We start from the raw sequence: 25,679 nt of genomic DNA, 5'->3' as shown, positions 1-25,679 counted from the left end.
AACAGCTGATGCAATAAAACACTTATTGACTGTGTACCGCACACAGCAGCCTAAGTTCTGTGGTGCTTCGCCAGTCCAAGTCATACGCCTGATATTCCGTGCCAAGTCTGCGGACAGTGATTGTATGCTATAGATCTGCATTGCTAGTAGTTTAGGGAGCGCGTTTTCGAAACGGTCAGATTTTCAGTGTATAAACTGCGACATACACGTTGTTGCGGTCAGTGTTGGTTGATTATGCAACTAGGTGGGCATTATATGCAATTCACAGCTCAATATATGCGGATTAAGTAGCTTAAATTGGAGGCCTAAGGAGGCAAGCTGATATTTCGGAATTGAAGGCCATCAACACGGAACTTAAGCTCTGTATTAAAATTTCTCCAATCGACAATGTGATTCGAAATATGGAATGTCAAAAATGCGAATATCAAAGTTTGTTGAGCTGGATTTAGCGCATTGCATACATCTAAAATTGCGCCACTCTCGCTTCTTATGCATGAAATAAAGAGGGGAAGTCGACGACAATCTGCGCCGAAAGGATTACGTGTCGTCGAGCCGTCTGTCCCGCTCGCGTTCACCATCCACACCACTTTTCGCGTCTCCTGGTCTTATATACGCAGCGGTCTGCTCATACAAAGACCCCCAGCCCCCGCAGGGGAAGGGGGACGAAGCAACTTGTGGAGATCAGGTTGGTTGCCGCCGAATCGACGAAGATCCTCTAGCGACCACACAGTATGAAGACGCCGCCCCCACGGCGTTCAAGCCGTATACAAACACCGGCTCGATCACAACACGATTGAGTTAGGAATGACGCTGCCACTTAGGTAAGTCTTCACGACATGCCCTAACCACTATTGGCATGCTTGACGAAGCCAGTACCTGACACCAATGACGACGTGCAACGCAAGAGCCAGGACATCTGACTTGTCAATGCCTATAAACAGCTGAAAAGTTACCCCTCTAGTCGACACGGGAGACTGTTATTAATGATGAACAGAACATTTGCAGGACAGCAGAGGAAAGCCGCCACCGCTTGGGACGGCCCACACAATCTCACCGCAGGAGGCCACTTCTTTACGCCATCGGGACGATGCACAGCACGAGTGTGCCAAGAAACATACCGATCCTGAGGCGCTCTTAGTGTTACAGCAACGCTCCCACGACGTCATATTGGGCATGTAATTTTCTGAATTAACATCTAGTGATCCTAGGCCTTCGAACCAAGCTTAACACGTTTATGATGGAGCAAGTGATCCCTTCGATCATGACCATAAAGCAGAATGTTGCCCTCAGTGTCCTGGATGAATAAGTTAGCCTCCCACCCCGATAAATCGTCATGGTCACTGTAAGTACCACGGATGCCTAGTACACAAAGTAGATTGAGGCATAAAAATTAATCATAAACAACAAGCCTCTCCGGGAAGCTCTCATTGAGGAGGACACGAAGTTGCTTCTAGAACGAGGAACTGGCATCGCCAGAGGCGTTACACATTGCCACAATGGCTAAGCTGAAGTGCTGCTGACGAACTTAAGCGAAAAAAAACCGCCACGTTAACAAAGAAACGACGACTGCTGTCTTCGACAAACTATCGGACGTTCAGGACACCTTTGCCCTCACCGATTGCGCCCCAAAACATTCATCTGAGGAGGATCGGAAGCAGGTCTTCGACCTAAACCCAGCGCTACCCCGCAACAAACAAGACGAGACCCGCAGTCTACATCGAAGCTGTAGCGACTGCTTCACGTCATTGCCGAAGGTTTGGCAGACGCGGCTATCCAAGCATGTGATTGTCACCGACCAGCACGGCCGACCCCTTCGCCAAACCATACAGTGTGTCGTCGCTAGAACGACAAGCCATCCGGGACCAAGTGGAAGAAATGATTCGCGACGACCTCATCCAACCATCGAAGAGCCCCTGGGCGGTATCGGTTGCTCTAGGGAGGAAGAAAGACTGCGCACTTCTATTCTGCTTCAATTACCACCGCTTGAACAACATAAAAAGAAGGCCGCCTAACCCCTCCCCTGGACAGACGACACACTGGACCGGCTGTGCAGCGCCAAGTATTTCATTAAAGTGGAGGCTTGGGCGAGTTGGTGCGACTTCTTCCTGAATAACAGCACGAACTTGGACGAGGACTGAAGGAAGACACATAGACGGGCGCTCAGATGCAAGTCAGCGCCCGTCTATGTGTCTTCCTTCAGTTTTGGTCCAAGTTCGCGCTGTTATTCAGGAAAGTATTTCATATCGGTGGAACTAACAGCGGCTACTGGCAAACTGAGGCCGATTATAGAGATCGCGAGAAGACCGCATTCATCACACCGGATGGCTTCTTGAAGTTTAAGGTGATGCCATTTGGTCTCTGTTCCGCAACAGCGGCGTTCCGGGGAGTAATTGGATAGAGTGGCAGACCTTAAGTGGGAAATTTGCCTGGTATATTTGGATGACTTGTATTCAACTCATACTTTGAAGAACACCTTAGAAGGCTTCGAACAGTACTCGAGGCAATCCAGCTGTGTGGCCTAACCTTGAAAGCAGAGAAATAACTGTTTGCCTATGAAGAGCTGCTGTTTCTAGACCACATTGTTAGCAATGTGGTCTAGAACATTGTTAGCAAGGTATTTCTTCACAGTATGCACCAGTTACGTCGGGAGTTCCCCAAGGCTCAGTATTGGGACCACTTTTGTTTTTGCTGTATATTAATGATATTTCAGTTGGCATACAGTCTTCATTCAGGATGTTTGCCGATGATTGTGTTGTTTACAGAGTAGTAAATTCTACTTCTGATTCGCAAATCCTGCAAACTGATTTAGATACTGTAGCAGACTGGTATGTACGTTGGGACATGTCCTTAAATATAAACAAAACTGTTCACGTCACCTGCACAAGAAAACGTGCTAATCATCCGTATAGGTATAGAATTAATGATTTTACTCTAAACATAAGCAAGTCATTTAAATATCTAGGCGTCTTTTTTACAACGGACTTACGATAGAATAAGCACATTAATTATATTGCGAATAAGGCAGCATCACGTTTGGGTTTTCTACGGCGGAATTTTAGCCATTTACCAGGTAACTTAAAAACACAGCTGCATTTCAGTCATGTACGCTCCATACTTGAATATGGATGTGTTTGCTGGGACCCACACACATCTGAGTGTGTAGGAAAATTCGAGAAAATTCAGAATAGGGCAGTTAGATTTGTTCTTGGCAATTATAATCGGCAAGTTAGTACGACGGAAAGCAAACGAAAACTTAACTGGCAGGAGTTGAAGGACCGTAGAAGGTACATCAGATTGAAATTTTTCCATGAGATTTATTATTCAAAAACTGGCATAAACCGCGAACAATATATCTAGGCACCTCATTATATATCAAAGCGACTGGACCACTGCTTGAAGGTCAGGGAATTTTCTTGCAAGAGTGACGTCTTGCGTTATTCTTTTTTTGTTAGAACTGTTCGGGACTGGAACAGTTTGCCATCGAGCATTGTATGTATTACACCTAATGAAGCATTTTTACATGCACTGCAATAATTGTTTTATACCTATAATGAAGTCTGTACCTCCCTGCTGTAATGCCCTGCGGGGCGATGCAGGTAACTAATAAATAAAAAAAAAGGAGCGAGTACACGCGGACGCGCCGGAAGCAGCTGCTATCGTACTGTCTCCACCGCCAGCCGATAAGATATCTGTGAGCAGATTTCTCGGACTGTGCGGGTATTGTCGACGAGTTCACACTCAGAGGGACACTGAGTTAAAAAGGATTATCCGGAACGGTGCTGGTTTCAGTAACATATGCGACTGCTCCCTGCCGATACATGTAGATAACAGCGTGGCCAGCTATTCTACTAAAGAGTGGCTGTAGTGTGTCTATAGTCTCTGCTTAGCCTGTCTTTTTGTCAGTAGAACCCTGAATAATAATCCCCCGAGTACGATCAAGTATTTCAACTTAATTCCCACATAATTTGCTGTTAACTTCTATAGAGTTCAAGATTGGCTGCGGGTTTCAGACTCGCAAAAGCAGATATGAGTGGGATGGATGCGATCTCCTTTACAAGTGTATCGCCTGCAAAGAACACCTCAGTGATCCGTACAAATGAAATCTTCATTTTTTAGACTGTGGTCTTTGACGAAAGCATTCTGTCGTTCTCACCCTCTATAGGCGACGGCGAAAAGTACGATGCTGCTGAAGGCTTCTCTTCAGTTCTATCGGTGGAAAGAATGTTCGTCAAACGAAGCCCTCTGACACGGCTGGCGTGAGTCGCACCCGCCAGATAATAATATCTTTTATTCACTTCAATTCGCAAGTACATGCTCCAGCCCGCGTAAGCGTTATCGCTTGTGTGCGTGGCTGGGCAGCCGGAGTGTGAAGTACATGATCAGCGGTGAATAAAACACACACACACATAAAAAAAAAAAGAGCTCGAACAAGACAGACTCAGAAATTGCTTCCGCAATGCAATAAAACATAAAAACACTAAAGAGCTGAAACCAGACAGACTCAGATACTGCTCCCGCGGTGCTAGGCGAATACATGAACAAAAAACATCGAATACAAGAAAGCATCCACCGTTTTCATGCACGAAATGACAACGCTGAGAACATGGAAAGAAAAAAAAAATAGATTAAAAATTTATCACTCAGTATTACTATTCAACCACGATCGAAGAAACTTATTAAGTTGTTTTAATCCATTAATGCTCGGGGTTGTTTGTATCTTATTGAAGTAATAAGGAAGTAATAAGGAATAAGTAATGTGAAGAACTAGTGCTCGTGCAAGCGTTGCCCTTACTAGAGCTTTAACAGGTAAGCCATATTTGTTTTGTAGCGAAAGCTACACTTGCCACGAACTTGCGATTTCGCTGTGGCGGTGCTCGACCGACTTTGAGTCGTAGCTTAGCAACCACCGCAGCTGGCGGACGCCGTACGCTCGCCGCGCCATCTGGCATGACGTCACACTGCTTGCCTCGCAGCGGATCCGCCGCCGCCATTTGGTATGACGTCACACCGCCTGCCTCGTCGTTGCGCTCCCCTCTGCTCGCTGTAGCTTTTGCTACGTATATCCCGGCATAGCCGAGCAGACCCCCTGCCAATTTTTTGACGTGCGCAAATTTTGTACAACTAGATTTATCAGCAGTACGATTGTTTGCCCCGGCACGGGCCGTCGGCCGTCAGTAAAAACCTTGTGCGAAGACATGCTGGTAACGCGGTCAGCGCTTTAGCGCAAAGGATAACAACTATGCGTCCTTGGCGCCAAGAAACTTCCGTACTGCCAGCTCGCTCTAGTTTAATCACTCTCCTGCGTTTCAAGTATACAACCTGGCATAGATGTCTACAAAAGAGGCCTAAAATCCGCGTGTTGGAGTTACTACAGTATAGAATTTAACGCTAACGGACAGGGCAGAAAAAAGGCAAATTCACAAAAGAGCACTATTTCATAAGTAGTTTATTGAAAAGATTAACGCAAATCATAAATGACTGAAACAGCACAAAAACTTCCGGTACAAAGCAGATGCGCCACAGAGATTGCAAGACAAACGGAAAAAACCTTACATCCTCCAGTGATAGACCCGCTGCTGGAGCGTTGTTTCAGGACAAGCAGCTTTATTTGTCAAGTGAAAAGAAGGCGAGCTCATGTAGCTACCGCTGCAGTTTCAGGTGAGAAAATCTCCTATAACTACCCTCTTTGCTCAGTGCGCTCTTACCTACCACCACGATATCCCCGAAGACCTGGTGATGTTTCGGTTATTAGTTTTAACCACGGACAAAAGAGATTAGTCACGAGAAAGCGCTGTGCGTGCATTTTCTTTCTGCCGTCCGGATCTCCTCGTTTACTACAACCACAGAGTGATGTCCATGAATGGAAGGGGGGGGGGGACAAGATATGGGCGGATGGAAGTTTCCACCATACCTTTTTGTGTGTCTACTGATAGGATCAGCGCGCCTAGCGGAGGGAAGGTCAAGTAATGACTTCGACACGAAGGAAGCATCTATCATCCCGCCTTTCATGCATGCTGCCTCAAGCACGAATTTCAGTAGCAGTTTTGGACACTGAAAACAATTCCCGAAAGTGCTGTAATTAGCAGTGGGCACAGATTTTTTTGAGGGCAGCATGCTGCGGAAAAGCATCCCGCTCTGATATTACCGATCGCAAATCCTTTTACTTCTAAATTTTCATTCAGCACTAAGGAGTCGCCCTAAACAAAATACTGCTAATCTGTGATTAGCCTTTGTAACTCTGCTCCTGAAGATTGCGCGCTCATGTTTGTTGCATACATACGCTTGGCTTCCACACAGTTGCGTAGCAGACGCGTTTTTATTGCGAAAGCAATACTACTCCCAAGAACGGCCTTTGGCGTAGCGGCGACGACTTGGCACGTTTGACTTGTAGAATAACCCCTGACGTCATACCATGCCTAGTGACGTCACAGCATGACGTCATACCAGGAGCGAGAGACGGGCTACCAACTCGGCTCGTCGGGTAACGGCGGCCGCTTGGGACGGCGCGCCGCGCTCTTCACACTAGAGGCGCTGCATGAGCAGTATAAAACACCTGCTTTCGCACCATACCAGGCTTAACCAAAGCTATGCTCGCCAAGTTTTTTTTTTGCGTTTAGGCTTTCGCAGTTTGCCAGCTGTGGTTGTTTTGTTCAAGAACAATATTTTGTAGTTTTTTTGCAGATAATAATAGACATACTTTAAGAATGTACATAACACCAAACAACCCCTCCATAACGTTGTTCTAGATGAATTATTTTAGCGAGAAACTGACTAGCATTGCTTGCAGCGTTCTCCATAGTTTTGTTTTGGCTAGAAACGTTTTTGCTCCAACTTCTTTACTGTTTTTATAGTCAGATGCCAAATGAATGCAGCAACCGATGATCTGAATGCGCGTTGCGATCACACAACTGGGAAAGGACTGCACTTAAAAATGATCCTACGCGTTGTTAGCACTTTGTGCTAGCAGACGAAAGCAATAAAAGCATTGCCTCAGCGTGAAGTAATAAATGCTTCGACTAAGCCAATTGAACTATGCAAGCAATTTGTCGCTCACAAGGGCACACATGTAAGTGTTTAAAAACTGTATTTGTAATGTGCTATTTCAAAGTTCCTGTGTTTCAGAAAATTCAGTGCACGTCAGCAGTATTACCGGCTTCCAAATAGGTGCATCGGAGCAGCAAAAAATAAAAGTATAAAAGTACTGACATAGACCTAGTTTAAGCTACATATACTTTGCAATCACTGAGAGGTAACAGCTAGGTAATACTATTAAGAAAGTTTTTCGGAAGCGATCATTAAAAAATTCTAAATTTTTTTTTGCTGGCTCTCCAGCGTAAAACGATACTGCACGTTTACGCGTCCCTATGGTACAAACATGCTAACGAAAATGCGAAAGTCATTAAGGTAATTAAAACGAAATAATTGTTTCAAACACATGTGTAGATACTGGAAAGCCAAATTAAACAGGTGTAGGTTTTTCGTTCAAGAAATATGAAGAAAAACCAAACTGAGTATTCTACATATTTTTGTCCACTCATAATGCGCGAAGTTAGGATGCACCCTGTGTTGCCTAAAAATTTTAAGACAATTCTATTTTTCCTTTTTCGTAGCATTGGGTTGCTTGAAAAACTCCCATTTGCGTTTCTTCTTCATTGTGGATGTACTTTTGCAGCTGGTATCTAAGGGGGCACTCACGTACATGAAAGATAGAAGTACGTCCAACAGTTTGTCCGACCCTAAGGCAGCGCAAGAAAAGGAGCCACAAGAAGGACGGGCAGCCAGACCACTACTTATTTTCCGGGAGTGCGGACATTTCCGGATGCTTCGTTGGCGCTTGAGAACACACAGCACTAGGGATGTACTTGCAAACCGAATATCTTTTTTCTCTACTGTGGATTGCAATTCATCAACTGCGCAACTCTACTAAGGCGCACTCTCATTTACAAGGCAACACGAAGGCTTGAGTTGTCGCTGTTATCAGCGGGTGCAGTGAACTGTTTGTGCATGTCTAGGATGCTAGTGGGGCGGATTGTTGCCCGCAGTGATATGTGCGGCGTATGCATGTCGATAACCTTTATCATCGCTCTGTAGGTAGGAAAGAGCTGCGGTAGTGACAGTCCTCTTTGTGCAGGATGGGAGTCGCAGCCTTCATTTTACAAAAAAAAAAAATCTCGGTGTGCAGTTTCTCCTGTGCACATTTTGTGGATTAAAGTTTATTGCCATTTTAACCCTGGACCCCTTTGCAAACCTCAGTGTTCTGATTGGGATTATTTCGGTTGGTAGACTGTGTCGCCAGCGAGAAATGTGCTCATTACGGCTCGGATTGGAAGACAATCATCTGCAGGTGCCTCATGAGCCATGGAGCCATGCAAAACACTGAATATTTTCCCTGGAAAAGACGAACGCACATTATGCAGTGCAAAAATTCCGGTAACTACTCGGGTCGCATTGAATACTGCTCTCAGGATGATTGTTTGGCATATATCGCCCACCTAAATTTGATCGCCTTGGCAATGCTATGTACCTCACGCAGAAAGCCTATACATTAACAGCATTGTTCTGATGCGCTTCAAAACTGTTCGTTTCGTCGTGTGTAGTCAGCTTTTGTTGACTGCTCAAATCAGCTCTAACCAGACCGCTGTCTTTCCCCCACAAGGAAGTAACATGCTGGGTACACTGAGCCATTGGTGAAAGGAAGGTAAAATGGACGGTCTGACTGTTCTCTTGCTGTGCCGTGGTAACGATTTTAAGAGCTGTAATGCGAATGCCAAGCTCTACATGGCATTCTGTTTCCGCATTTAAATTGACTGTCCGGCTAATCAGCTTGTCAACTAAAAAATGTCACCTGGTGAAATTGTTGCATTTACATCCGAGGACAGTGTACAGTGCGGGTAGTGTACGTTCTTGAACTCAGATTTCGTGTGTACATGTGAATGACTTGCATTCAGTGTATGCTTTAACTAAAAGCGCCGCTTTTTTTTGTCTTGAGCTGTCAGAAACATGTTCTAAGGCAGCTGAACTATCGGAACAAAATGCAGTACTCTCACCTTTTTAAAATCTTTGTAGTCCAAGTTGTTAAAGGCCTTACCGCAAGCAAGCTCATAATTGGGATGTAAACGACTTTAACTGCTCTTAACGAGCACATGTCAAATTTCTTCACGGCAGGAATCTTAGCTTTCTCCGGACGTCGGAAGTATGCACTAATACCGGTCCTTGATCTTCACACTGAACCAGCACGATGAACATGTGATAGGTACCGCTCTGCGCTCGTTCCAAGGGGTACTACGCCATAATAGCGAGTTTTAGATGAAGGGATTCTATCGGTTAGGGTGGCAGAAAACTAGCAGCATGCCAGTGCGCATACACAAAACAAAAAATCAATTATTATTATTGTTTTGCGTATGCGTACCGGCATCCTGTTCTCCCCTTCCCGTAACCGATAGCATCTCTTATCCTAGCGCTCACTAATAAGGATGCCGCATTGGACAGCTGCTTTAATGTTACACGCTCTAAAATTCGCACTGTGAACACAGCAAAAACTTACTCGTGATTTTTGTGGTGTGCTGGTCATCGATCTCAATCTCGTCGCTCACGTGGTACTTTCTTTTTCAGCGATGTTTTACTACCTATTATCGAGACAGGCTAACAGATATTGCTGTGTAGCGCGCATTACGCATGAATGAGTGTATTTTAAATATTTTATAAGTTGCTGTGTAACTGCATGCTTAAGAAGTCTAAAAGCTTTTTAGTAAGTGTTTAATAAATGTATACTATACCGTACATGTTGTGTTTTATAATATCACTGAGATAGGCTGGTCACATCATCATTCTTGTTCACTGGTTCTTTCGCGACGAACTGCACTGCTCTCAGCCAGTCACGAATACTTATTTGCGCTTTTAAACCACTGCGAGGGATCTGTGAACGTTATGTCTGCATACTGTGATGTCGTTGCGTCAACATCGGAAAGCAGCAGGGCTTCGCTTGAAGGGTTACTTCCTTACCTTCAGCTGAGACAACTGCGCTGACGCCAGGAAGTCGGAGCTGTTGCCAAGTAGCGTGCTGGAACATTTCTAGTGCCACTGCAGCTTTTCTGTGTAGACGACCGAGCCCCAGGTTCCGGAAACGACGGAGCGCTGCGAAATGCCTCATGCGTCTCCGATCAGGTCATGAAATGCGTCATACTAGTAATTTACGGATCACTCTGAAAAGTGCTTCTTAGGAATAGTTTGTGACAAAGGGAAACTTTCTTATCTCGGAAAGAACTGAGAAACCTAGTTTGCAATTCTTCCCATACACCAATTTTATATCAAAAGTGTGATGCAGTCGTTCTTCCTGCAGCGTTCCGGGAGATGTCATACGCGCGCGTTGTGTGTGGGTGGTGTGCGTGTGTGAGCTTGAGTGGGTGTCAATGCATCCAGATACAGTAATGCTTTGCATTCCCACACGTAAGCGTTGTCAAGTGTCTGCCAGTTTTTCTGTTCCCTTTTGAAATGATTTATGTGAAACTTTTGTTCTTGGCTCTCGGTCTCAGCCAAGCTGTCTTCGAGCAGCTTCTGTCCTGGAAGCTTTCTAGGATGTATCATTTTCCCGGAAAAATGAATTGAATTGTAATGAATTCAATCCCACCCGTCATTATGAGCTTGCACCAAAGGCACGATTTGTTCTGTCTATCAGCGTTTCGGGAGTGGGGGTGGGCAGAGGGGGCTCTTTTAATGGTAGTAAAGAGAGAACGTTGCGAACAGTCTGTGCAGGTGGGGCGTGCACGGCGTTGTGAAGGTGTAACAGACGAGCGCGCGGCCTTCGTCTCTGCTTGATGACCCCAGTCTGAGCCGGCCGCCACGTCAGCTATGCAGGGATGTACGTGGCCAAATTGAGGAAGTTGTAGACGTCCACAACCATTAAGTGCGCGCCTCTGGTGGATTGCTCCAAAGGTTATCAAAAACAGGCGTTCAGGAACGCGCCCTATAACTTCTTGTTTGGATGAACCACTTCGCCAATGTTGTGCATTTCAGAGTATATTTGTGCTCTTTCTGAAATATGGTTGCCGTTTGTCTGAAGGCAAGAAACATAACAATGACTTTCTCACTCAATTTCGCGTAGGGAAATTTTCTATCACAGGTTATAATCTCTGTATGCTTAAAATGAAACGCGCTTAAGTAAATGAATTACAACTCAATGGAACTCACTTGGGTGACACGACAGATGTAGAAATACGTCAGGGGTCGCCATTAGAACTACGCTTTTCACTGCAATTGATTTCTTTTTAAGTTCATTTATTTTTCGTACTTGGCGCGTTCGTTGTCTTCACCTTCTCTTAACTCCGCGATATCGGTAATTCCCTACTATGTAATCTTAGATCGCTGGGAGTCAGAATAGGACTCCTGGCGCAGTGGTGCCGCGGTTCAGCGATGCTCCACTGCCCTGCGATGGCAGGTGCTCCCAGCGGTGGGGGACTGCGCAACCCAACTTGCTCTCCCCGGCCAACCTATCGCGAACAATCATTAACTGCCACCTTTCATTTAAGGCAATTAGCTCACAATCCAGCGAGCAAGGCTTAGTCTAGGGCTTCACTCTTTCTCCTTTGCATGTCTTGTCTAATGCGCACGCATTACTAAATGTAAGCATTATCGAATAATGCGCATTTATATTTCCCTAATTCACGTAGCACGAAGTCAGGGTAAGCATGGTCCCTTATCTTAAATGACAAGATTCCAAGAGAGGGCAAGCGTAGCAGGAGGCGTCGAGAGTGAGATAGGCGGATGAGATTAGGAAGTTTGCGGGGATAAGGTCGAGGCGTTAAGCAAAATTACTCTTTATTTGCAGATTTATTGGACAAGCTTTTGTTCTACACCGGGATTAGTCAGGATGATGATGATGATGAACACATTAGTATAAGCGAAACGCATTGCCTATAATAATTCCTCCTGAGGCACATCATCGATCAGCATTTTGAGCAATATTATGATTTAAAATAAAATACTGCATCAATTACTGCCATTTGCAAGCTTCGTAATATCGGCTATGAATGCTCAACACTGACGGGCCTTCCTTTAGAACTTTGATGAAATATACCTATCCTAGCGTACTACATCAATAAACTCGTCACTTTTACTAGGTAACTTGCGGTTACTCTGGTGTGGCCACCTCAAGCATTTGCCTTCAATTTTTTTTAATGTAACAAATTCTAAATACGTTTCACAATGCATGCAACTGAAAGCAGCCGCTTCAGTGCTTGTTGCTTAGCACTGAGCTAGTGCGACTCAGGACGCGTTACTTCGGCTCAGAACTCTCCCGGAGCAGTCGGTTATACCGGAGCACAGGGCACACACTATACGACGATCACTTCTGACATTCACGTGGTCACGCGAGAATGTGAGGCTATACCAGCATACAAACATCTGGAGTGTGAATTCGAGTTGGTGCAATGCAGACCAAGTCTAATGTCGTTTGTATCTCTTAAAATAATGCTTCCCTAAAAATTGTTTCATTAGCTGCAGCTCCAACATTCCCTGTAAACGCTAAGATTTTGGAATGACTTGAAGAGGAGCCAAAAAGAAACGAGAAGCTCATTTTCTTCTCCTTGGTATTATCTATTGGTTTTTGTCAGTGTATACATTAGAGCACGCGTATGCATTGTAACCACGAAGTCCAAATTAGTCATTCCTATATATTCTCACGTTGCACTGACGATGGTATGGTGAACAAACGAGCAGTGGAGCGTGGTACCGGAGAGAGCTCTCTGTTGAGGAAACTTGTGCCCACTAATAGCCAAACAATTCAGCGGCGGCAAAGATCAAAATGACGGTTCTTCTCAGCTGTGGTTAGTTTATTGAGAGCAGAGAACATTCGAGATAAGGTACTTTCAGCGTCGATAGCAGTATGGGACATAGTAAAATGTGCCACCCGGGACCATGATGGTTCCGGCTTGCATCTCTTGCAGCGAGCATAGTAATGTGGCCTCATGCCGTCAGCGATAGCAGATAAACAAGAGAAAGCAAACATTACTATTTTCTGCCAACTCACAAACTAGAAAACGAATTTAAGTTAGTACGAAGTCAGAGCTACACTTGAAGTGCATGCTTAATTCCAGACGCATGACTACCGGTTGCGAATCTAACTACACCTCGAGATTTTTCGAGTTTCAGCGGCACAAAGTTTGTGAAATGAGCTGTAAACTCGCGCTCTTCATGGTGCGAATTGGTGTTGTCTTGTCTGTAGAGCCTTAATTTTACGATGTAACCTGCGGCTTCCGTCGGCGGGTGTTGTACTGCTCCATCAGCCACCCGAAGCGGCGTCGATGGCATGGTGACACTCTACTACTGGGATCAGTAGGCTTGCATTAGAGATTTTGAATGCAACATGTTAGCTTTAATATTTTATGAATTAAAGTTGTAAAGCTGTGTGAGATGATTACTGCTATTTATTTAAACATAAGGCTTGGAGAGAGGTGCGCAAAACTAAAAAGTAATGAAGCACTTAAATGAAGGTTGCCACTGACTTATAGGACGAAAATAAAAAAAAAGTAAATGATAAACAACTCAATTCCCACGCTTCTCGCATAGGTCTGCTGCAGGTGCAGCAAGCAGCATTCGAGCTCATAATAATCTAAGGCGTATCCTTTCAAAAATCAATGAAGTTAGCCGCTCTGTTGCGTATCGCTTCTTTCGTAAGTCCCGTCAGACTCGAAGCAGAAAGAAAGGAAACCTCCAAAAGTAAGCAAAAAAATTAAGAGGGCCGAAATTTTCACTAAACACTTCGGACGAGAGCGTACGACATGAACCGCGCGCAATTCTTAGCAGTGCGCATTAGCTTTCCACCTCCCGAGACAATTACAGGCTCGCTAGGGCGGCCTGTAGAGGGCGCCTCTGGCAAAAGACTGATACTTAGTGCGGATGAGCCGCCTCTTTACGACTTGAGGGGAACATGGGAAGTGGCGAGGAGAGAGCATAATGAGAGAGTAAGTTACTTGGAATGGGAAAGGCAACTTAAGCAGAAATAAAGCCATGCAACAGATCGCGAATAGAAAGCAAAGTGGCCGGGAATGGAATTACGAACTAAATTTGTGGAGGGCAGGAATGCATGAAACCGTGCTATAGGAGTGAAAAGAAAAAGAAATGCCTCGAAATAATAAGGGTTTCGCCACTCTAAACGCAGGGTCGCTCACTTCGCCTAATGCGGCGAGAGGATCCACATGTTGCGTAAGAAAGAGAGCTAATGCATTAGAGAAAACATGTTTAAAAGGGGAGCGTGTACTAAGTACTCTAAATGTCGTGCTCTCATACCCTTTGCTGTGTGCACTGCTGGCTTCTAATTGCCACGCGCGTAGGCGGCATTCGCTGGGCTAACATCTGGGCTTTGAATGTGCTGGTTATGTGCTTCGCAGTTTAGGGCGAATTGTAGTTCATCAGTTCAGGTTTAACCAAATGGGATTAAACTCCTCTAAAGGGGTTTATTTTCGCACGAGGACTGCAACTAATACATAACCATACCTAGCTAAAAGGATTCTTTTATTCTTAATCGCCATGTTTGTTGCAGGGAAAGTGACCGTCATGCCAGAAAATGTCTGTTGACCCGTTGTAGACGGAACGAATGCAATCACCTTCAAATCGCACTAGGCTGTACATTTGTCTCCAGGGAACACATTGCTTGCCAGGGATATGAAGCGACATTTGCAGCACTCATTTAAAAACTCAATATATTTCAGTCGTCAATGAGTGCGCATATTCGCCGTTACTCATATAACTGAACTGGTGCGTATAAATGGATGTACAAATATACTGCCGTCAACATATACGACTATGAGAAATCCAAAAAATGAGTACCCTCCTTGAAACTGGCAACACATGGTAGCCGATTGGAGCTGCCGTACCTAGCAGACGACTACTCTAGTATTGATCGCGGAACATATAGTTCATTCCTACTAAAGAACTGTGCAATGTCTGTGCGCGTTAAGACCTCCAGGTGGCCGAACTACCCGGAGCCCTCCTCTGCAAGTAGTTTCCATGTCGCCACCGGCGAAATTCTAGAGGCCCCAGTACTGTGCAATGTCAGTGCACGTCAAAGAACCCCACGTGGTCGAAATTTTCGGAGCCCTCCACTACGGCGTCTCTAATAGCCTGAGTCGCTTCGGGACTTTAAACTCCAATACACCAAACCAAACCATGTTGCCACCGGAAGCTACTTACACAATAAGAGTGCGATCGCAACCAGGAATGCGACCGCGCAAATGCGTCTGGGCCTGAGGAAACTTTCTGTGTCTGTCTTCGGGCGCTCTCGTCGTCTTCGCGGAGCGCTCGGCACAACTCTCTGCTGCAATCACAGCCAGTTTTGTTGCATCACGTCCCTTCTTCCCAGCCACCAAGAGCTGCTTTCGTCATCGCAGTCCTACGGAAAGTGTGCTTCAAGATTAGGGACTGCAAGCTATGTCAACATTGCCCATCATTCAAAAACTACCAGGAAAGACTAGTTAACCGTAAAATTTGTGCATTTCGAGTTTCGTCAACACTCAACACACCTAGTTTAAGAGTTAATTTTGCAATCATGTGCCAGCCTCAAGCGTCCTCTTTATTTGTTTGGTAGAAACCATGCCGGTTAACCAGCTGACTCCACTTTCTGGAGGAAGTGGCTCCTGGCGCAATTGCTTCTCTCCGGTGTCCCGATTGCTCTCATGGGCAAAACACTTGGGAATAGAAAATTATTCTTTCTAGGTGCCCTTTCCACATCGGCCTTGAACTATGGCTGCTGGTAACGGTAAAAAATAAAAACATTTAAGCATACCAATGTACAACCCTGGTTTGATTAATCCCTTGTTGTGCTTTGAAGTTCTGTCCCTGCAATTGTGCATAATAATCCGGAAATGGTGCCTTCTTTGTAAATACGCTGAGTTAACCAGAAACGTCGGCTGTAAATTTGCTGTTATGCGGGGTGGAAGAGGAAACGTGCATGGACTAGCATTCATAGGACTACTAATCGTCGCCACAGAATACCAAGGAGGAAAAATTAGGCATAAAACTAAATAAAAAACAACTGCTAAGAACTTAAAATAAACCAGGTTTCTCGCGTTGGTAGACGGCTTCCTGTTTTTATGAAACGTGGTTTCGTTGTGCAGGCAGCTCCTGCCATTATTTCTGAATTAATTAGCGGAAAGCGAATAAATGTTGCAACTTTTATTCGTTTTTTATTTAACAACTTAACATGTAAAAACCTTGTTACCATGATGACAACATGTTAACAACTGTTTAACAACTTAACATGTACTTAACATGTTAAGTAAGTATTGTAAATTTATCATTGGCGTCATGAGAAAAAGCACGTTAAACGTTTTGCATTCATCGCTGCTAAAGCGACCGCGGTGGCGCGATTATCGCGAGAGTTGGCTATCAGATAAACCCCGCCACTCGGCCATCGATCCGAATTTCACTACGAGCAGTACTGAAATAAACAACGTCCACTTAAGCGTCCACCTGGCGTTCGTCTGCTGTTCCGCGACAAAACACGACATCGGCGACACGGATGGGATTCTTGCCAGTTTCGACGGCAAGCTGACGTGGAAATTGGTGGTCCGGCAGCGGCGGGTGCAGAGACGCAAGTCATAGGTCGACTGGGACACATCGAGCCGTTTGACGAGCCTACGAGTGACTGGCCGCCATACGAGGAACGCTTGACTTCGTTTCTTCAGGTAAACCGTATCAAGGAGGACGACACGGTACACGCTTTTTAGTGTCTCATAAGGCCATATACGGAAGGTTGCCTGAAATCGTTCACCACGCTAGAATTACCCTCAGCTAAAGGTTTCGGCAGGTGAAAAAATCTTCCAGCTGACCACTTGTCACCGAAGCCTTCGGCAAGTAGCGAATGCGCAAAATTTCATAGAAGAGCGCAACTCGAGACTGAATCGATTTCGGAATATGCTGCGCAGTTGCGGACATTGCCTCGTAATAAATGCATCTATGAAATGTCTGAGGTCAAGTTTTCATTAATTCTGATTCTTATGGATATAGGCTTCGGGATGACTTATGCATAGGTGACCTATTATTTTCTTTTTAGCCAAAATGAGAAAAGTTCATGCCAACCACTTTTCTTTTATTTTGTTCAATATGAAGGGCTCAGTATGGTATTAAACAATTTTTCTGTAAAAAAACAGCTGTATTTCTTTTTTATTCCTCTGTAGGCTCAACTTAGATTTAAATTTACAGAACCATTTCCTTTTGATGTGATGCATGTTCGTTTAAACCTATTTATCCCGGCAGACATTTTGATTTTATAGTTGTCATTGCCTGTTGAGAGCTCGGGGCAACGACGGTTGCACCGTCAGGTACTCGCCATTTTTCAGCGAGTTATTTCAAGTTGGCAAAAAAATGAATGCGGCATTTAATAAAATTAGGTTCGTCGAAGCAAATAAAAGTGGCTGAAGTGGCAGGGACTACAAGCTTAGAACAGTAAAAGTTGCTTCGCATCTGTGGCCGGTTTTCCAGCTGCATTGTTGTTGTGCTAATGAAACAATAAAGTCCAAATCGTATGCATAATTATAGCCGCTAACGATGCCCAGAAAAAATAAAGGAGCACATTCAGCTACCCTCAAACCTCTCATTAGTTAGAACTTTTTTGTTGCCTAGGCCAACCCTACGCAGTGCGCCAGTAGCAGAAACGAAGGAAAAAATAGTTTTGATGGCGTAATATTGCAACACGACCAGAATCTGCTTAATTCCTACCCTTACTTCCTGGCCATCTCACTGTACGTCTGACGCACACGCTGGCTTTATCATTCTGCTGGCGGCAAACCCGGGCATGCTATGACAGTCAAGGGCAAACCTAGGCAAGGAATATTAGCAAAGTCATTAGGCGGAACAACGCTTGGCACGCCTTTGTCTGGTTTTGCAAACAGCGACAGCCGCCTGCCATTTGCTGCAGATGGCTTGCGTCGCCTCGAGCGCGTTGCGGTAAGAAATAAGGGTTGACGTCAAACGTAACGCGACCACAGGTGCCCCTTTCCCCAAGTAATTTGGGAGCATGTCTACGCAGTTCATCTACCGATGGTAGCAATTGTTTTAGTTAAGAGAATATTTTGAAGTGCTGTCCGGTTTAATGGTTGGTTTATGGGGTTTAACGTCCCAAAGCGACTAAGGCTATGAGAGACGCCGTAGTGGAGGACTCCGGAAATTTCGACCACCTGGGGTTCTTTTACGTGCACTGACATCGCACAGTACACGGGTCTCTAGAATTTCTCCTCCAAAGAAATTCAGCCGCCGCGGCCGGGATCGAACCCGCGTTTTTCGGGCCAGCAGCCGAGCGCCGTAACCACTCAGCCACCGCGGCGGGCTGTCCGGTTTAATGTACGTCGGCGGATGATATTGTCTTTCCATGGTGGCAGCTTGCTTTCTGCCTTTCCTGTGGTAACGGGTCTGCCACAAAATATGGTAAAAAAAGCACCGTAGTAATCCCTACACAAAGGGAATTGCTAACGTTGCCTTTATCAGAATTCGTGTACGTTTTAATGGAATCGTTTTTATTTTCAGAATTTTTTTTTTTTTTTACGTGACCACTTTTTCCAATCGTGTGTATATTGTAGGGGTATATTTTTTATTCTCAGGAGCTGCTTTTAACTTTCTTACTACCAAGTTACAGAGGTGGTGGTGAAAATATTTAGAAACCAATAAATGGTTACAGAGAGATAATCGGCTTGCGTCCCTATTAGCTCCCTCTCCTCACAATACGAGGTGGAGCCCCTATTCTGGGGTTCCATTGGCATGCAACGCCACCCCCGTCTGTTGAACCGAGGCCTTTTGGGCCTTGAGGTTTTGACAGCCGAGCAGGGCCGCTTCCCAATCCTCTCTGGTGGGGATTGGGTCGGGTGGGATATACGGGTTTAATTGGAACGCCGAAATCATGTGAAAGGTATCAGGCACCTCCCCACAGAACTGGAATGCGCCATCAAAGATGGGTCGAAATGCTCAAACACCGCCGGGAACAGTACAGTGTTAGTGAGAATTTTGATGAGGAGGCAGTCGTCAGCGCAATCATAAGGGGTCACGTAGCGCCGGTGCTCCTCCTTGTAGCAATAGGTGATGTATTTGAATGTAAGGGCCAGATTGTCTGATTGGGAGTAGGCTTCCAAAGACAGGGAGATAGCCTTAAGAGAGGGTGCGCGGGCGGCCTAATCGGTCGGTTCTTTTCTCTCCAGCGCCTGGTGACCGCGAGCCAAAATCAGGTTAAGTGGAGTTGGAGTTTTGTTTGGACAGCTATATTTCAGTATGTGCCAGGCAAGCAGCGGAGCGGGGAATAACTAGAATATAACTAAAATGAGAGGATAATAATTAGATTAAGAATGAGCTGTAGCGCGTATAGCAGGTTCTGCCAGATCATGAATGGAAGTTTATGAATATCCCTGAAGAGAAAACTATACAACACCTGTATCTTACCGGTACGTACCTATTGGGCACAAACGTGGAGGCTAACGAAGAGGGTTCAGCTTATGTGTAGTACAACGCAGTGAGCTATGGCAAGAAAAATGATAGGTGTAACATTGAAAGATCAGACGCAGCCGGAGTGGGCGAGGGAACAAACGCGGGTTAATGGCATCCTAGTCGAAATCAGGAGAAAGAAATGGGCTTGGGCAGGGCATGTAAAGCGAAGACATGATAACCGCTGGCCCTAAGGGTAACAGAGTGGATTCCAAGAGTAGGCAAGCGTAGCAAGGGCGGCAGAAAGTAAAGTGGGCGGATGAGATTGAGAAGTTTGCGGGGATACGCTGGTCGCAACGGGCACAGACCATGTTAATTAGAGATACATGGGAGATGCCTTTGCCCTGCAGTGAGCGTAGTCAGGCTGATGATGATGATTTTTATAAACAGGGGGATGCCATTTTTATTGTATCCTCTAAGGCAATAGACGCCGTAGTGCATGCTAGACGTCCTGCTAAATCTAATTTTATACTAAATAATCATCAACGAGTTTTGTAGCGTAGACGGCGACCACCGAGTGCCGCTGAGATGGAGTATCAAGCAGCTGCACAGGCTTAGTCTGTGTGGCAAGCACCAGTGACGGAGGTGTACGAGCAGGCGTAGCAGGCTGAAGATCTTAACGCCATCGCATTCTCAATACGTAACGCATCTTAACGTACTATACATTTTTCAGAGATTACAGTGCACATTAACGAACCACAAAAGTCCCCAATAACTTCAGGACCACTCGAATAAAACATTCTTTAATAATTAATATTAGTTTAGCTATAAATCGAGCTGTGTAGTATGGATAGTGCCTTGGCTCAAAGAAATTTTCGAAGTATAGCAGTAACTGTCAAGCCTGTCAAGCAGCCGGTTGTAGGCCACTTGCTGTAATTTATGAAACATACGAGAAAACAATGGGTACCAAAAAACATATAAATGTATTTGAACGTCTCTTCTTTGCACGCGCCTCATCGTGGTGTAATCGTGGTGTGTGGTGGTGATGTATTTTTGTTTCTATGGAGAAAAGCGCATTTTACAGGTACGCTACCGCACTATTTTTCATCCTTCTCCCAAATTAAGTGCAGCCATTACTACCCCATTTGATCCAGCGTTGAACGCAGTGACAAATGTACCAGGCAATAATTTGTACAAGTAAAAAAAAGCAGCACTAGATACAGAGCACAAGGCGCGCCTTAAAAACAGTTGCCAAGATAAGTGACTAATATTCTGTGATCCTTGATTACTAAAAGTTGGAAAAAGGTGCTTGCAAGACTCTTGTACAAGACTATCTGCTCGACGAGTACAAAGAGGACATGATTACGTGACACCGACCATGTCTTCACTTGTTGCAAATGCTGCCCGGCATCTGAAAAATTTATGACGAGCAAAGTTTTTTTTACCCGTTGCCGATACCCCTCTGTACGAAAAAAGATTGCTGTCTAAAGAAAATCGCTTTGCCTCTCCAATACTTGCAAGGAAAACTGTCTGTACATGCAGGTGTAACTTATACTGATTTACAGATCGTAATATTCTGACTGAAAAAATCTTCATTGCGGTCCTCAATAAGAGGTTTCTGGGCACTTCTTCCCAATGTTGTAACTATGATAAATTTACCGCTCAACTTGCTGGCTATATAAGTTTTCAACACTTCTCCTTTGAAATTACCTTATCTTAATCTTCCCATTTATTTCACACTCGGATCTAGCAGCATTTCATGAAGAAATCACTTTCGGCGTTATGAAATAATTAGAAGCTTTTTCTTCCCTGAATTTTGTTATTTGCTGTAATATTGGTATTATAAGTTTTTAACCATTGTATTAGTGTTATGACTGTATGCTGCGTTTTGCATCACCTTGCAATGTGTTCATTGTTAGGAGGCCCGTTGGTAGTATTATTTTCAGCCGCCTGTTATAATACACATTATTTATACACCGTTTTTGTATGTTTTGTTATTAATAAACTAGAAAGAAATAGGAGGTGAATTTGTTTGCTAACAGCTCTTTTCACACACTCCTGTGCGAGGCCATTATTCTCAGATATCACGTACTTGAAGATGACAGCGTTGTTTGCATTGTCTTGAATCACTCCGCACTAGGTGTCAAGCGGTCGGGACGCATGGCGAACAATTACTGAATACGTTGAGACATAATCAGATCTATGAGCTCCGCGGCACACAAAACGTGCATAACTTGGTGACGTGGTACATGTAATTAGCTCTTAAACCACAGCAAGATTTGAATGAGGATGCGGACGACCTAACTTCGTGGTTCAAAGCAAGAAGTTCACAGAACGACCTCCTAGGATCAGTTTACGCTCTTTCTGGTCTGATGAACTGCGTTCGGTAGAGAGGTAATGCGCTGGTGCCTGACAAAAGAACAGATGTTCGTTCTTCGAGAGCTTCTTTTAGAAAGTGGTTTGGTGCTTTCTCCCCTGATTGTTTGCCCTAAGTGGGTAGAAATTAATTCTCTATGTCGACAATGCTTGGCTGAATATCAAGCCAGTCCTTTCTTCTCTGGGTGCTTAATGCGGTAGCTATAATTGCTGTCTCTCAGAAATCTGAGCCGCCCTCGTTAGCGGTAAGGGGCGCTTTGTACCAATTTGAAAAGCTCCGCTCCACGGCTACTGTCTTTCTTTCATTAATTATCTTAGGTGTATTGAGGATCTTGAGATGGGAGCTTATTGCTACATTTAACAAGCTCGGACTGTTACAAAAACCGCTCCAGTAGGATTACTCGGTTCGCTGCTCCGACAGTAAGGGCGTAGCGATTCGGGATGCTTATTGCTGTGGAAAAGAGAGCGCTGCTCAAAAGTACACCGCTAAAAAAAATTAAATGTGCCCGTAGACTGAACTTCACATTGTTTCAGCTCCAGCTGCCGCTAACGAGAATTGGCTTTTGAGCTCATTCGTGAGGTCTCATTAGTGAAGAAAGAACATTGGCTGAGCATTCCTCTCATGGTCAGTGTCATGCCGCCCCTGTTTTCGCTCTAGACTGTGGCTCCCAACCTCCTATAAGATTTCAACATCTCAAAGAAAGCAAAATGCTGGAAGGGAATGGACACAAACCCCGTTTGCAAAGCAAGACACTCTTCTGGGTTCAGTGGAAGGGGTTACCAGGGATACTGGCCGGTTCGCTTTTAGCGATGATCTTTTTACCGGGTGCTTGCGAATGATATCAGGCGCGTAGAGCACACAATTCGGTAAGAAAGAGGGCACCATGGGATCGGTGCTGACGTGCAGGATAAAACGTCGTTGAAAGGACAGGGCTAACTAGAACATGTCGAGCAACGAACTTATGAAGCCGAGTTCAGAGAGAAGAAGGCCGAACTGAGACAGCCTCCTGTCCTGCAGCACCCGTAAAACGGCTCTTCAGTGAAGGTTCTGCCTCCCGTCGTTGTTCGAGCAGAGCATCCAAGTAGGTAACTTCTGTGGACAAAACGTCTTGTAAGGGGTAGCGAGGTTGAAACAAACCACAGTGTGTTCTTCGCAATACCTCTCTGTTGTTTTCAGCAGCTACGCTATCTCCTTCCTCAAAAAGTGCACATACTTAAGATATCTCTTGAACTTTGAATACCTGTAATCGTTTACGAAAACCTCTATCACGAGTAGTTAAAGACCAAGGAGGGGTCGCAGATCGCTTCATTTCTTTTCTCAGTTTATTCTTTTGTGCATCTCCAGCTGTTAGTTACTGTCCATGATGTAGTGGCTTAGAGATGGCGTGATATGTAAATTGGGCCTTCAGTATTAAACGATGTGACAACCAGTTGCAATGAAACAAAGAACAGTTCTACAAAAGTATACGAAACAGTGCGACCTTAAGATGAAGCAAAGAAAAACCAATAAATCATTTGAGACTCTTGCCATCATTCAGCGTGAGCAGGATCACTCAATGATCCGCCCAATGATGACGCCATGAGTAGCTCTTCCCTGGCACTCAACTGCCACTGAGAAAACACAAGTAACCGGAGTAGACTACTAATTTTTATGCGGATTTGTAGCTGAGTTAAAGTAATGTTGGTATTACGGTCCACGTCAAGGTCTTCGGTTGAACTCTGCTGCTCCAATTAGGTCTGGCTGGAGAGTGTTTGGGGGAGGGGCTCAGACAGAGTCTAGGGGGGGCGGTGTCTGAGCCGACGGTTTTGCACATATGTACATAGTTGCCAATCTTTGTGCTGCGGATCGGGGCATGAAGACTGGGCGACGACTAGGACACTCCAGACATCGCGAAGCAGGCTAATAATGCTCGCCCTGGAAACAAGGCGCACGAGTAGTTCACAGTACTCGGAGGTCAAGTAGCTTAGTTGGGCTACAGAAAGAGTCACAAAAGACGGCCGGTATTCTTGCTGCCACAAGCAGTCCTTGCCCAGGCGCCGCCAAGTTACTGGAAACTCACTACAGCCGTCTACTGACGACCAGACAGTGAATAAATAACTGCCCCGACATGGCAGCGAAGATTCTTGGGCTCTTTCTACTACTTAGCCGACTTGAAGCAAGATCTGAGTTGTTCGATAGAAATCCAATAACGTCGCATGGCTCTCTTTAACCCGTGCCCTAGAGCGACTTTATCCAAGCCCACTCACAGAGGTGAAGTGTCTCGGACTGCGCCCACGGCCGTCGATGGCGGTGAAGGGTCCGAGGCACTGGTCTGTTTCATGAGAGTGTCGGGCCTGTTCCAGAGGCCATGACTAACATGAACTTTTTTCTTACTGACTTCATATTGCTCCTGGTTCAGTTTTCTGCTTGGCCTTTATATTATCACTTCCAATCAACCAGTGCAAGGTAGCAAATAGCTAAGGTGACATTTCGAGCTACATGGAATGACATGGCGCTGTATCTCTTCGCTGCGTAGCAAAGCAGTTTATTGACTTGGTTCAGCTCCCTCCCCTTCCTTGCCCTCGTCTCTATGTCTTCCAATAATGTCGGCACCGCGACAGCTCACACACAGGATACACATCAACTGAGTACAATGAGTGTACTTCTGGTGCATTGCGAAAAGCGACGCCTGCATACTCTCTTTCTTAAGGGCACGTAATTTTGTGCAGCATGGATCGCGGCATCTCCCACTCAACTATTCACTGCGATGCGGAGGTTTCGAGTTTTTTGGAGACACTTTTAATTCTTCGAACGTCAAGTGTATATTATGTCATGTGCTCGCCATGTATTCTGTTACGATTCTTTTTTGGGCCAGTTTCATCATGTAAGCTAACATAAAACAGGAAAATACTGCCCGAATGAACAACAGCAGATAGTGCCTTAATACGTTCCAGTTGCTAATAAGCGTCTGTACATGTCATTGTCATAGTCACCATTTCTTCGGTTCCTAAAGGCTCCTGATGGGGCACTACATAAGGAAGGAGTACACTAAAAGCTATACAGATGACTGGGCAACAAAACAAATGATGAAAACCACAAAGACAACTACAACGGAAATAAAAAAGAAACTCTTCGTTATAGGAAAAGGGAACTTTTTATACAGCAAGATAGAGCACCGGGCGTTTTTTAAACTTAATGCGATCGCGCTCACTGAAAGCGGAGTCGGGGAGCTGATTCTAATCTTGTTTTGCGACTGAAAAAATTAGTTTACCGATGTAAACGTTGTATGCTCGTGCAGTTGAATAAACGGGATGATGTGCGCACAGTTCGCACCAGAAGTGACTCGCGTAGGTAAGCAAACAAGGGAAGGGGATTGAGGGGCTCGTTACAAATATGACAGAATCCAACAGCCACAGAAACCAAGGGGCACAGGGGATTTTTTTTAATGTATTTATTTATTTTGTGGTGTTGATCAATTTAGAACATTACTGAATATGTTGTCGCTTAAAGATAATTGATTAGAAAAGCAGAAGAAAAAACAACCACCTGCCGCCGGTGGGATCCGAACCCACGACCTCCGAATTACGCGTCCGGTGCTCTACCTCTCAGCTACGGCGACGGCTGTCAATTCTTCTACTTTCGGGGGTATTTTATGTTTTACAAGTAACCTAACCTTGAGAGTGTTCATCAGCGCCACCCACGTTCATAAGCGGCGGACGTAGAACGTCCTGAGTTACCGCAGGTGTGACGTAGAACGTCATCGAACGGAGAGGGTGGAAGCTGCGTGAGAACCCTCTTATGCTTCCTATGGCGTCAAGGCTGCCAGAGGGTTCTCATGCAGCTTTCACCCTCTCCGTTCGATGACGTTCTACGTCACACCTGCGGTAACTCAGGACGTTCTACGTCCGCCGCTTATGAACGT

The sequence above is a fragment of the Amblyomma mixtum genome, chromosome 4, assembly GCF_055824585.1.
Source record: "Amblyomma mixtum isolate Tamu chromosome 4, ASM5582458v1, whole genome shotgun sequence".
Classification (NCBI taxonomy): domain Eukaryota; kingdom Metazoa; phylum Arthropoda; class Arachnida; order Ixodida; family Ixodidae; genus Amblyomma; species Amblyomma mixtum.
The sequence above is the reverse complement of the archived record's forward strand: the minus strand, read 5'-3'. Positions refer to the sequence as shown.